Source organism: Xenopus laevis, chromosome 6L, assembly GCF_017654675.1.
Source record: "Xenopus laevis strain J_2021 chromosome 6L, Xenopus_laevis_v10.1, whole genome shotgun sequence".
Lineage (NCBI taxonomy): Eukaryota > Metazoa > Chordata > Amphibia > Anura > Pipidae > Xenopus > Xenopus laevis.
Window position 1 is genome coordinate 161478208 of NC_054381.1, and position 14311 is coordinate 161492518.

Genomic DNA, 14311 nt, shown 5'->3' on the forward strand with positions numbered 1-14311 from the left:
ACAAGCGACTGTTTTATTATTACACAGAAAAATTATTTTTTAAAAATTCTGATTATTCGGATAAAATGAAGTCAGCCTTTCCGTAATATGGTTCTTACTAGATAACGGGTTTCTGGATAAAGGATCTCATACCTGTATAACTAATTGTCCATTAGGCTCAACCCATTATGTAATGCAGAATCAAAAGGCTGCTCCTGGCCTCATATTGTCAGACTAATTTAACAACAGGCAGGCCTTGCTTAGAGAAAAGAGTGTGAGCTCTACGAATAGAAACAAGGGATGAGCTGTGAATCTGTGTCACTGCTGAAATGTACAGTATGGGGGGGGGATACAAAGGTTCTGATCCATATATACAGTATATCTACAGTATATTTATATTTAACCCCCGGAGGCCTGACAGCAGCCATTACTCATGATACAATAGAAGGAAAGTGATGCCACTGGTTAGAGGAGAAGCAATGAAATAAATCTGAGCAGAGGGTCACGGAGAGGAATCCTGGGCCGGGGCTTCTGAATGATCCTGTGACCTGTGGGAATGATCTGGGCCTGAGGCATTAGCCTTGTTATTCACTAGCCCACTGCATGCTGGGAAATATCCAGGGGACACAAGGTCCGACTTACTGCTCAGTACCCTCATATATGTATATACAGCTCTGTGTGTTTATATGTATTTACTATACGGCTATATGTCCAACTCATCATCTATCTCTGTACAGACTATGAGCAAACTTAGGGGACTGTTCCTGCTGAATTGTGCTTAGTACAGGGAATACCTATGCTGCCATAGTTTTATGGGATCTCTCTGTACAGACTATGAGCAAACTTAGGGGACTGTTCCTGCTGAATTGTGCTTAGTACAGGGAATACCTATGCTGCCATAGTTTTATGGGATCTCTCTGTACAGACTATGAGCAAACTTAGGGACTGTTCCTGCTGAATTGTGCTTAGTACAGGGAATACCTATGCTGCCATAGTTTTATGGGATCTCTCTGTACAGACTATGAGCAAACTTAGGGACTGTTCCTGCTGAATTGTGCTTAGTACAGTGAATACCTATGCTGACATAGTTTTATGGGATCTCTCTGTACAGACTATGAGCAAACTTAGGGGACTGTTCCTGCTGAATTGTGCTTAGTACAGGGAATACCTATGCTGCCATAGTTTTATGGGATCTCTCTGTACAGACTATGAGCAAATTTAGGGACTGTTCCTGCTGAATTGTGCTCAGTACATGACCTGAGAAAAACCATGTTTTGAAACATACATAGAAGAAGAAGAAGGGAAGAAGAGTCAGTAGGTGCCTGGGAGGTCCTTATTTGGACGAGTGAAACAGGTGCTGGGGGGCAGCTGGTGGGCAACAAGACTTGTGTGCCGAGGGCTATCAAGTTATCACATTAACAGAGGATCACATTCACTGGAGCAGTAAATCTCCACGACCATATAGAATGTGTATGTCAGCCCAGCAGGGGGCCCCTCCAATTCTATTAACCCCTTCAGGCTAACGAGACCCCGATGTGTCCAATGGGTTACAGATGCTTCTCAGTGGGCATAAAGCTAGGTGCCCATTAAATGCCAGACATAAAGCAGGATCTAGCACTGTCCCAGCAACTGAAAGGTTAAATGTCATTAATTATTGGTTATTCTGTTCTGCCTGTAGCAGCCAATAGAAACTGCTGCTTTTTCTTTTCCAGCTCAGCTGATCACTGTTACATGTGTAGGTCCCCTTAATAAGCAACTGGACCAATCAAACGCAATGTACGATGCCCCCCATTAGCGAGTGTGTGGCGACACCAATACCCAATTTATATTTATTTCTGGCGAATCTGAAGAAGCTCAAAAAGCGGGGATCTATTTCCCTTTACTGCTGTGTTCCCCAACGTGCAGCCTTGTCATTGGATAGTTATTGTGACATCATCCCAAGCAGGGAAGCGGATTGGCTAAACCAGGTTACTGTGCCTCAATGGGGAACGTAGAAATGTCAGATCCCAACAAGATGATGAACTGACAGTTGAGGACACTCGGGGTTGCCAGGTTCACGGTTTCCCAGACAAATTGGGCTACTAATTTAAAGCCCATGCGGGTTTAGAAAGTACTAACTAGCCAAGGCATGGATTTGGGCTAATTTGTTGGCCTTTGGCTGGTTTGTACTTTGGAAACTAGCAACGTTTTTTCTTGCCCTAATGTGCCGAGCCTGTGTCTCCCAGTGCATGTTGGGTAATGTAGTTTTTGTTCAACAATTTTGGCATCTGTCAAGTTTAACACAAGACTACAATACCCAGCATGCAGCGGGACTGACTTGTAAAGAAGTCGGGAGTTACCAGAGTTTGGGTTCTGTACCCCAGTCTCAATTCCTATTCTTGCATTTTCCGGTGACTTTCCTCAATTTTAGACAATTTTGGGGCAACAAATGTCTGGAGTTTGACCTGTTCTACCAATATTTATTGAAACGATATATGTATTAAGCCTTTTTGGGCCCCTATACCTCCCGGGGCCCCTTTTGTAGTGACCCTGTCACATTTTGCTTCATAGAAAAATTTGCGATAGAGTGAAAATTTGAAAAAGGTGTATTTTTACATACATTGATTTTTCAGACTTTTTTTCACTGCACATATTGTGCTATTTTTGGGCTACTTTTGAAGTGACTTGGCTAGTTTTGGGCTGGCTTTAATAATTAGACCCGACAACCCAGAGGACACTGCTTCTCATGGATTAGTGTGTTTGCAGGAGTGTAATTGTGACATCATCCAGAGAATTTATCATGCTAGTTTATCCTTGAGGATCAGGGTGATGGAACAAGGGGAGATTGTTCCTTAAAGGGGTTGTTCCCCTTTAAGATAACTGTTAGTGTGATGTAGAGAGGGATATTCTGAGACAATTTGCAATTGGTTTTCATTTTTTGTGTTTTTCTGAGTTATTTACAGGGATGCACCAAATCAAGGATTTGGTTTGGGATTCGGACAGGATTCTGCCTTTTCAGCAGCGTTCGGATTCAGCTGAATCCTTCAGCCCGTCCAAACAGAATCCAAATCCTAATTTGCAAATGCAAATTAGGGACGGGGACAGAAATCATGTGACTTTTTATCAGAAAATAAGGAAGTAAAAGAAGTTTTCCCCTTCCCACCCCTAATTTGCATATGCAAATTAGGATTCGGTTCAGTATTCGGCCAAATCTTTCGAGAAGGATTCGGGGTTTGGCCAAATCCAAAATAGTGGATTCAGCGCCTCCCTAGTTATTTAGCTTTTTATTCAGCGGCTCTCCAGTTTGTAATTTCAGCAGACTGGTTGTTAGGATCCAAATTCCCCTAGCAACCATGTACTGATTTAAATAAAAGACTGGAATATGAATAGGAGAGGCCTGAATAGAAAGAGGAGAAATAAAAAGTAACAATAACGATACATGTTTAGCCTTAGGCTATGGACAAACATCCGCACGTGTGTCCATAGCCGAAAGAGTCACAAGAAAAAGGGAAATAATTATAAAACTATAAAAAATAAATAATGAAAATCAATCGAAAAGTTGCTTAGAATTAGCCATTCTATAAAATACTTAAAGGTGAACCACCCCTTTAACCCTTACCTGCACGTGGCCCTAAAGAAGGATTTATCAGCTGACATTTAGGGGCAAATTTACTTATGGTCGAATATCGAGGGTTAATTAACCCTCGATATTCGACTGTCGAAGTTAAATCCTTTGACTTCGAATATCGAAGTCGAAGGATTTACCGCAATTCGCTCGATCGAACGAAGAATCGAATAAATGCTTCGAATCGTTCGATTCGAAGTATTTTAATCCATCGATCGAACGATTTTTCTTCGACCTAAAAAAGATAGCAAAGCCTGGGGGGGGGACAAAGTTTTTTTTAAAGAGACAGTACTTCGACTATCGAATGGTCGAATAATCGAACGATTTTTAATTCAAATCATTCGATTCGAAGTCGTAGTCGAAGGTCGAAGTAGCCAATTCGATGGTCGAAGTAGCCATAAAAACATTCGAAATTGGAAGTTTTTTTTATTCTATTCCTTCACTCGAGCTAAGTAAATGGGCCCCTTAGACGCAAGAGGGTATAGTTCCCCTTTAGCACATAAACAAGACTGCGTTTAGCATCACATTCTCGATTGTTATTTCAGCCTCCGCCGTGTCCTGTTTACGCCTAAAACATTAAAAAAAACCTCCATCCGAAGCTTCCGCCGGCGCAAAATAAAAATTCCAAATTGCGTAGCCTTTCCCTGGGCTTCAAGGCCTCCCGCAGCAATTGGGCAGGTTTGTGGCGACGATGGTTAGTAATTCAATTGAGTCTTTTTATGAGTCCGCCGCCGTATCTGCTCGGCACCGGTGAGTCTGACCTCTCCTCACAGCAGTAAGTGTTTCACATCGTCTCCCTGATTAATTCCGCCAGTTAAACTGGGACTGGGGGAGGGAAGAGCGAGGGGGAATAGGACGCCTTTTAGCCATCACAATGAATAAAGTTTAATGTTGATTGTGATGGAATTTCTAATGCCGGGGAAATTGATTGAGCGCGGCAATTACACGGCAATGGGGAAATAGAAACGCTTCTTCTCTGGCGCAAGCCTTTTGCTTATTTAAAACAATCCAATTTGCAAGGATAATTATATATTAGAGCTTTATCTGCGGCAACGAATGAACCCGGCCTGTGTCTTATGGCTTCTCGTTTATTCCCCCCTTTTACTCTGATACTGGGGGCCCTGCATTAGTGGCTTATTGCTGCAAATGACTTGATATCTGCTTCTCTTTCACATAAAGAGCAAATTAGCTCATCAATTACTGACCAGAGCTGGGCACAGAGGTGTAAGGCACAAGGCTGCCCTCTGCTGGACACACAACGCAAGTGCAAGGGAAGGAACATTTCCCAACTGTCAGATTATACCACTGTTTCCTGCCTCCCAACCGGCCAATCAAAACTCCCAAAAAAGCAAGAAAAATGTCCACACTCTTTGGGATTCAAGCAATGGAGATCATGTGATGTTCTGCGGAGGAATATCCCAATCAATTGACTCGGATCAGCAGAGCATCCCCTCCTCTCCCAACATTTTGGAAATAAAAAGAGGGACAAAAAAGTTGGCGCGCGTAGCTTGGCAAAATGTATTTGACCACGCCCATTTTTGCGGCCACACCCCCTAATTACCATGTTCATTTTGCAAAATTTGGGAAGTTATGAAAGTTTGCAAATATTTCTGTGTTTTTTTTCAGTTATTACAGTTTTGCTAATGAAGGTGAATTGCCCTTAAAAAGGAACAGTTAAGTGTAAAAATAAAAACAGGGTAAATAAATAGACTGTGCTAAATAAAAAATGTATCTAATATAGTTCGTTAGGCAAAAATGTAATGTATAAAGGCTGGAGTGAGTGGATGTGTAACATAATAGCCAGAACACTACTTCCTGCTTTTCAGCTCTCTTGCTTTCCACTGATTGGTTACCAGGTAGTAACCAATGAGAGACTTCAGGGGGAGGACACATGGGACATAACTGTTGCTTTTGAATCTGAGCTGAATGCTGAGGATCAATTACAAACTCACTGAACAGTTATGTCCCATGTGGCCCCCCTTATAGTCACTGACTAACTCAGAGTTAGAGATCTGAAAAGCAGGAAGTAGTGTTCTGGCTATTATGTTACACATCCACTCACTCCAGCCTTTATACATTACATTTTAGCCAAACTAACCATATTAGATACATTTTTTATTTTGCCCATACTATATATTTACCCAGTTTTTATTTTTATACTGAACTGTTCGTTTAAGCTGTGAGTCTAACTTCTCCCAAGTAGGGATGTCGCGGACTGTTCTGCGGCGAACTTGTTCGCACGAACATCGGCTGTTCGCGTCCGCCGCAAGTTCGCGAACGTCGCGCGACGTTCGCCAATAGGCGTTCGCGTCAAAATCGTTCGACCATTCGACCATTCGTTCGAATCGAAGGATTTTCGGATGTTCGAAGTTCGCGAACTGTTCGCATTTTTTGCCGGTGTTCGCGAACGGCGTTCGCGAACACATTATCGGCGGTTCGCTACATCCCTACTCCCAAGGGACCTGTTATCTTATATTGTTACAATTACTTGTTTGCTTATCTAGATACATTTCAGTTGTTACAAATGTATCTTATCTTCTTTTATGGCTGTACCAGGATCTTTGCCAAAAGCCAATTAAGTTAGAAACTTTGTTTTTCTGCCTGTTCAGTACAGAGAAAAACGGGACTTTCCAGAACAAACGAGGGACTGTCCCTCTAAAAACTGGACTTTCCAGTACAAACGAGGGACTGTCCCTCTAAAAACGGGACTTTCCAGTACAAATGAGGGACTGCAGGTTGAGCTGTCAAAAGAGGACTGTCCCTCTAAAAACAGGACAGTTGAGAGGTATGATATAGAGAGGACGCTGGCACATATATATATATATATAACATTACACAAGCTGCTGTACACTTTCCCCAATAAAACAGCCCTATATATTTTACAGTGAGGGAGGCGCTCAGCTCCCACCCCAATCATACACCAACATACACCAGCCGTTAGTTAGACACTGCATGGGGGGCTCAGGGGAGGATCATTACAGCTGTACAGCCCAGGAGGAAACATTCACTTTAACAACACGTAAGTTAACAAGGAGCCAGGGAGCAATTAGCTAAGAGCACCATAGGCTCCAATCAGCAGCAGATAACAATAAAGGCAGTTGATATTGATTTGCCCTATTTCTAAAGCTCCCACATATTCTGCAGCAATGTACAGACATTATACATCATTCCCAGTACTCCCTGCCCCATTGAGCTTACAATCCACGGTCCCTATCACATTCCCATCAGTCCCTGCCCCATTGCGCTTACAATCTAAGGTCCCTATCACATTCCCATCAGTCCCTGCCCCAGTGAGCTTACAATCTAATGTCCCTATCACATTCCCACCAGTTCCTGTCCCATTGAGCTTACAATCCAAGGTCCCTATCACATTCCCACCAGTCCCTGCCCGATTAAGCTTACAATCTAGGTCCCTATCACATTCCCATCAGTCCCTGCCCCAGTGAGCTTACAATCTAATGTCCCTATCACATTCCCACCAGTTCCTGTCCCATTGAGCTTACAATCCAAGGTCCCTATCACATTCCCACCAGTCCCTGCCCGATTGAGCTTACAATCTAAGGTCCCTATCACATTCCCATCAGTCCCCGCCTCAGTGAGCTTACAATCTAATGTCCCTATCACATTCAAACCAGTTCCTGTCCCATTGAGCTTACAATCCAATGTCCCTATCACATTCCCACCAGTCCCTGCCCCATTGAGCTTACAATCTAGGTCCCTATCACATTCCCATCAGTCCCTGCCCCAATGAACTTACAATTTAAAGTCCCTATCACATTCCCATCAGTTCCTGCCCCAGTGAATCTAAGGTCCCTATCAAATTCCAATTAGTCCCGCCCCAGTGGAGCTTACAATCTAAGGTCGTTGCTGTCACTGGGTCAGTGAGAGTCAATGAGTTGGTATCTGCCTATAGCAAGAGAGGTAAGACTGTTAGGGGTCTATTTATTATGTTGTGTAAAAGTGAAACATTACCGATGATGCTGCTCATAGCAACCAATCAGATCTTTGCTTTTGTTTTGGAACTGTTTAAATGTAATTGTTGATTGGTTGCTCTGGGCAACATCACCGTTATTGCTTCACTCCACTTTTTACACATCATGATATACAGGCCCCTTAGTGTTCATTTCTGCCACAAGTGATTGCAACTTTATATGAAAGTGCTAATTTTACCCGGTTGATTGGTTACATATTCCAATTGGCTACATTTTCCAGCCTGTCCCTTGCCGATTGGCTACACTCCCATTACTGCTTATTATTTATCCTGGAAGCCCCAGACACCAGATTGGAAGTTTAACACTCACAGCAAACAATAACAATAAGGCCCAGTAATGCAGCATGTGGTCAGTTATACAGTGCAGGAGACACAATGACACAAGAAATACAGTTGCACACACATACATACACACATACACACACACACACATACATACACATACATACACACACACACACACACATACATACATACATACACACACACACACACACATACATACACACACACACACACACACACATACACACACACACATAACAGTACTTACATAATCACACACACTACACACATCACACACACACTACATCACATACATACACACATACATATCACACACACAACACATACACACACACACAACACTACATACACACATTACAATACATACAACATCACACACCACACATACACACACACACACAGTGACCATACACATACATACATACATACAACACACATACACGACACACACATACTACATACCACACACAGAATCACACCTCACTACCATACACATACACATACACCACACCACACATATTATACATATTTTATTACTCACGATATCTAACCATAGCAATTTACATAACTCATTACATACAAACACTCAACACAACACATATTACTACATACATACACACAAAGACTATCACACACATACATACATACCACAACAACACACAACACATAAAGTTTATTGCATATACATATTATCACAAACACACAATGTAGAACTACACATACATCAGCTCTCACACACAACAAATGTGACAGTCCAATACAGTAACAATACATAATAACACAACACATATACATACATACACATACATAACACAACACACACACTTGCTTATCACTAATCACACACACATACATACACATACCCACACACACACAGCACCATTATATATATGCTTCGCATGGACAATCTGTGACAGAACGCTCAATAACCTACCCATATATTCGACAAGCCCAGACATTACTTACTACATAGGCTCTATGGTGCTGTTGATACCCACACCTCACACAGGACTCCTAATCCACAGTGTGCCCATCCATAATAACCATAGTGAGATGAAGAATGATATAGCACGCTTACTTTATTACTTTAGATACAGTGCTTACACACTAAAAGCCTCAGCAGTTTTAATGTCTTTACTTAATACTCATCATCCATACACATCACTTATGTATTCACACCCTGTTCCTAAGTCACATGCACCACACATATGGCCAATCACAATCCATACAGATAAATAACCACATCATAATACATACACCACACACGTCCACCACATCATGTAGAATTATGATGTACAATTTCGGCATATTTGTTAGCTGTTGCTGTTAAAGCGCGCACACGCACTACGAGCACTACATACACCACCACCAAACCACACTCCACTACATACATAAACATACAGCACCACATCATACACATACATACAATCATACATCATACATATCACATACATACGCATACACACAACATACCACTCCACACTACACATACACACGAGACCACATAATACTACTTATAACACACATACACACACACACATATAAACCACAACACACACATCACATACATTAACACATACGCAATACGACAACACAAGATACAATCTACCACATACACACACTACAGCATACACATACTACCACATAGAAGTATGATAACCTACACTACATAACATAACAACATACACACACCCAACACACATACATACACATAGATACACACACCACAACACATAGTGTCACATCATACATACTATACGCCACATACACACACACACACATATACACATCAGTACAACACACAACATATCACACACACATTACATTACATCAACTCACATAACACATACACACGCCACACATTTCCACACTTTATCACTTACATAACATGGACACATACATAATCATACACTAGTAGCACATACATAGCTACATAACTCACACACTACGGAATACATACATACATACATTACACATAGCATCAAAACACCACACAATTATAACTGCCTATGTCCACACCTACATACATACACACACAACACACAAGAACACACAACAATACATACACATACATACACACAACACAACACATCTACTACAACATCATACACGCACACCTCACTTGCTGACACACACACTGAAATAACTTACATACATTACACACACACATACATACATCACAATACCATAATAGCAATAGCACATACATTACACACTACAACATACTACATTACGATTACAACATGCACACACATACATATCAATAGCCATACATACATACATACACACACAATAACACAACACAAATAAGCATAACACATAACACGACAAACATCACGAAGACGATACTTACACTACATTATACAGCCACACCAATCATAATACATACACCCAAAACAGACATACACACACACCACCACACACACCTTCAAAGAAGCAACCTCATTTCTTCACACTTAACACTACATACATAAATTACAAACCACATAATACACACACACGACCACACACCACAATACACATACATACATAAGCATACACAACATCACATAACATAAACACACATACATACATCCACAGTTTACATACATACACATCATACACATACATACTACACCAACACACACCACACATACATACACCACATTACAACATACTACAAGCCACTAACACACAACCTGAACATTACACACACACATCATGAACAACATACATACATCAACACACATCACACACAAAGATACAACTTTTCATAGATTACACACTACACACATTACAATATTCATACAAACTACACACACACAATTAGCCAAACAATGTGTACACACATACAGTACAAAGTACATAACCACCACGACATAACACACACATACATACACATACATACAAATACACACAGCAACACACATACATACAGCAATACATGATCACACACCACTCATAATTCTGGTATGGCCCTACATCCATACATACACATACACCACACCCATACACACAACACATACACACACATACATTCTACACATACATAACACATACACAGTTGATCCCATACACATCATGACACAGTACACAACACATCACACCTACACATACACAACATCGCTCTGTCATATAGAAATACATACATATCATTACACACAACAGACCACACACATTACTAACACAACAGACAATCACAATAGCAGATACATCATACAGCCTGCTCTGGGTACTACCTCTCTGTGTGGATCGATCGCTGTTTGGGGGGGTGGAAATCTGCGACAGTTTGTAGTTTAGTAGATGCGTGGATGAGCAACTCCGCGGGGTGGAGCGTTATTACTTCTAGGAGTAACGTAGGGAGAATTTCTTTAGCCGGCGGGGGAACTCTCCTGCGAAGAGTAATGACTCCCTCAGTGTCAAGGGGGCCAGCAGAGAACCTTTTTGATCCTGAGGTCGGGAGCACACTGGGGGAAAAAGCGACAGAACTGTATGAAACATCAGACACAAATATTACATCTAATTATAACAATAGAATAATGTATAGTATTATTATAAAAAAGGGCCCTGCTCTAGTAACTTAAGGAAACAGACTGTGATTTACAGGGGAGGAGCTATATTAGGTAGCTAATAATAACAAACAGTGCTTCACATTATACTGCAACAAACGTAGTAAGTCTGTATAGAACATTTTGCGGCAGTTAAAAGGGTACAAAGTGATGCCCCCCCCCACCCTCCCCCACATCACCCACCTCATCCGCGCTCGACCACAGCCACCCCCATCCCCGCCACCCCTCCCCCTCACATTACACGTTATAAGGGAGAGCGATCTATGTATGACATGACACGAAAGACTATATGGAGTCAGGAGAAGGGATGATATTACTAAGATAGATGCATTTATAATTAGGGATGGCAACAATGAGCCTTGTGTTTGGGATTCCGGCCCTTTTTCAGGGATTTGGCTATTCTGGCACCGAAACTCTTTCTGCCTAGCCGACTGCAATCCGATCCTAATTTTGCATATGGGAGCGGAAGTGCCTGACTTTGTCACAAAAAGCGTAAGTAAAGAAAAAAGAGGAACAGTCCGTATAGTTTGACTCATGTCTGTCCAGAGAGATCCATAAAATATGGCAGCATAGGTATTCCCTGTACTCAGCAAATTCCAGCAGGAATCCTAAGTTTGCCTCATAGTCTGTACAGAGCGATCCCATAAATCTAATGGCATGCATGTGTTAATTCCCTGTGACTAAGTTCACAATCTCACAGTCAGAGAACAGTCCCCCATATAGTTTGCTCATAGTCTGTACGCAGAGTCCATAAACTATGGGGACATAGGTATTACCCTTGGTAGCTAAGCACAATTCGCCGGACAGTCCCTAAAGTGGTTGTTGCATAGTTTCTGTAAACAGAGAGAATCCATTAAAACTAATGGCAGCATTAAGGTATCTCACCCATGTAACTTATGTTAGCACAATCTCAGCAGGAAAGTCCCCTTAGTTTTGGGTGTCAGTCAGTCTGAGGCTACAGGAGAGAGCTCCTGCATAAAACTATCGATCGTAGTATTAGGTTACTTAGTGGACCTTAGTACTAAGCTACATTCAGCGGAATTAGCGCTAAGTGTGGCTCTAGATAGAGTGGAGTCATGTTAAAGTGAGCAGACATTCTCATCATAACTATTGATCTAGGTATCATGCATACTATTGGTATTCCAGGGTGAACGCTGCAAAGCACAAATTCAGCAGGAAAAGACAAGTCCTAAGTGTGCTCACTATGTTCTGGAGCAAGAGAGATCCCATAAACTATGGCAAGCAATAGTATTACCACAAATTCCCGCTGTTATTTTAGCTACAAGAGATATTGCTTATGACAGGCAAGCAGTCTTCCCTAAAAGTTTTTAGCTCATTTTCACTTAGTCTGGTGAACGAGAGAGAACTCAATAGAAATCATATAGGCATGCAATAGGTGGTATCCCTTGGGTGAAAGCGACAATTCAGTCTTGGAGAATTATAGGCAGTGCCCCGTAAGGTTGCTCATAGTCTGTACATGATGAGAGATCGCAATTGGGAAAATCTATGTAACATGCATAGGCTAGTCTGGAGTCCGACTGTACTAAGCACACACAGTTATCATTGCATAGGAAGGACGGGTGGGTACGCACAGTAAGATGTTTTGGCTCTATTTAGTCTGTTGCACGTAGAGCATCGATAAACTAACTGGCATGCGATAGAAATATGTCCGCTGTCTATGAGCCATCACATATTACACAGAGGAAAATTGAGTGCCTAAAGTTTGCTCATGAGTCTGTACAGGAGATATCCGCATAAAACTATGGAAAGCTATCAATGGTATATCCTCTTAACCTGTATTAGAGCACTTAGATATTCAGACAGGAATAGCGTTGTCCCTAATGTTTGTCATAGTCCTGTACAGGACGAGAATCCATAAGGCAAAATGGCAGCATAGTACTTGTAAACCCAACATGCTACTAAGCAACATATCTGGTGAGGAAACAGTCCCTAGTGTTTGCTCATTGGCGCTCTAGTAGAGAGTCCCTAAACATGGCAGCAATAGGTATTTAACACCGAGATACTAAGACACACATGCAATCAGACGGAAAGTCCCACTAAGTTTTGCCTCACATATGATCCTGGACAGAAGAATGGACCCATAAAACAGGTCATTAGAGACGCTATGCATAAGTATTATACCCCTGTACTAACACAATTATCAGCAGGAACAGTCCCTAAGTTTTGCTCATTGCTCGGAGCTGTTCTGTACAGAGAGATCCCATAAGCTATGCGCGCAGCCTGGTTATTCCCCAGATCTCGTTAATTCCCAGGGGCCACAATATCAGCAGTACTTCTCTGCACGACGGCCTGTTTAAGCAAAATAGGCAAGGCCCTAAAAAAGCAAATATTTCACACAAACGTTTAATATCACAATTGCTTGCAAGGTGGTACAGTTAAGAAACTAGAAAACTTATAACAAAATAAAAACAAAAAATAAACATGTAAAAAACATTTACATGATAAGTAAACCTTAAAAATAAGTGAATGTAAAACTGATGAGGGGGCTATTCTAAGCACTTTTGTCATTTACATTCATTAGTTATTTTTTATACATATACTGTTAATATGAATGAATTTTGTTACATCAGCGCCACCTGCTGGTCAGTTTCAAACTAGTCTGAAGACCAAGTAGTGAAGGAAGTTGTGAGGAGAAAGAAAGAAGCTGCTCTGATGTTCTTCTGCCTATGAAAGATTTTTGTTTTCCTAAGCAGAAGAACATCAGCCTCGTTCTTACTCCTGACAACTTCCTTGACTACTTGCTGGTCAGACTGGTGGGAAAATTCATTCATATTAACTAACATGTAACCTTTAATATCTTGGAATTAAAACAAAATAAATAATGAATGTAAATGACAAAAGGGCTTAGAATAACCCCCTCGT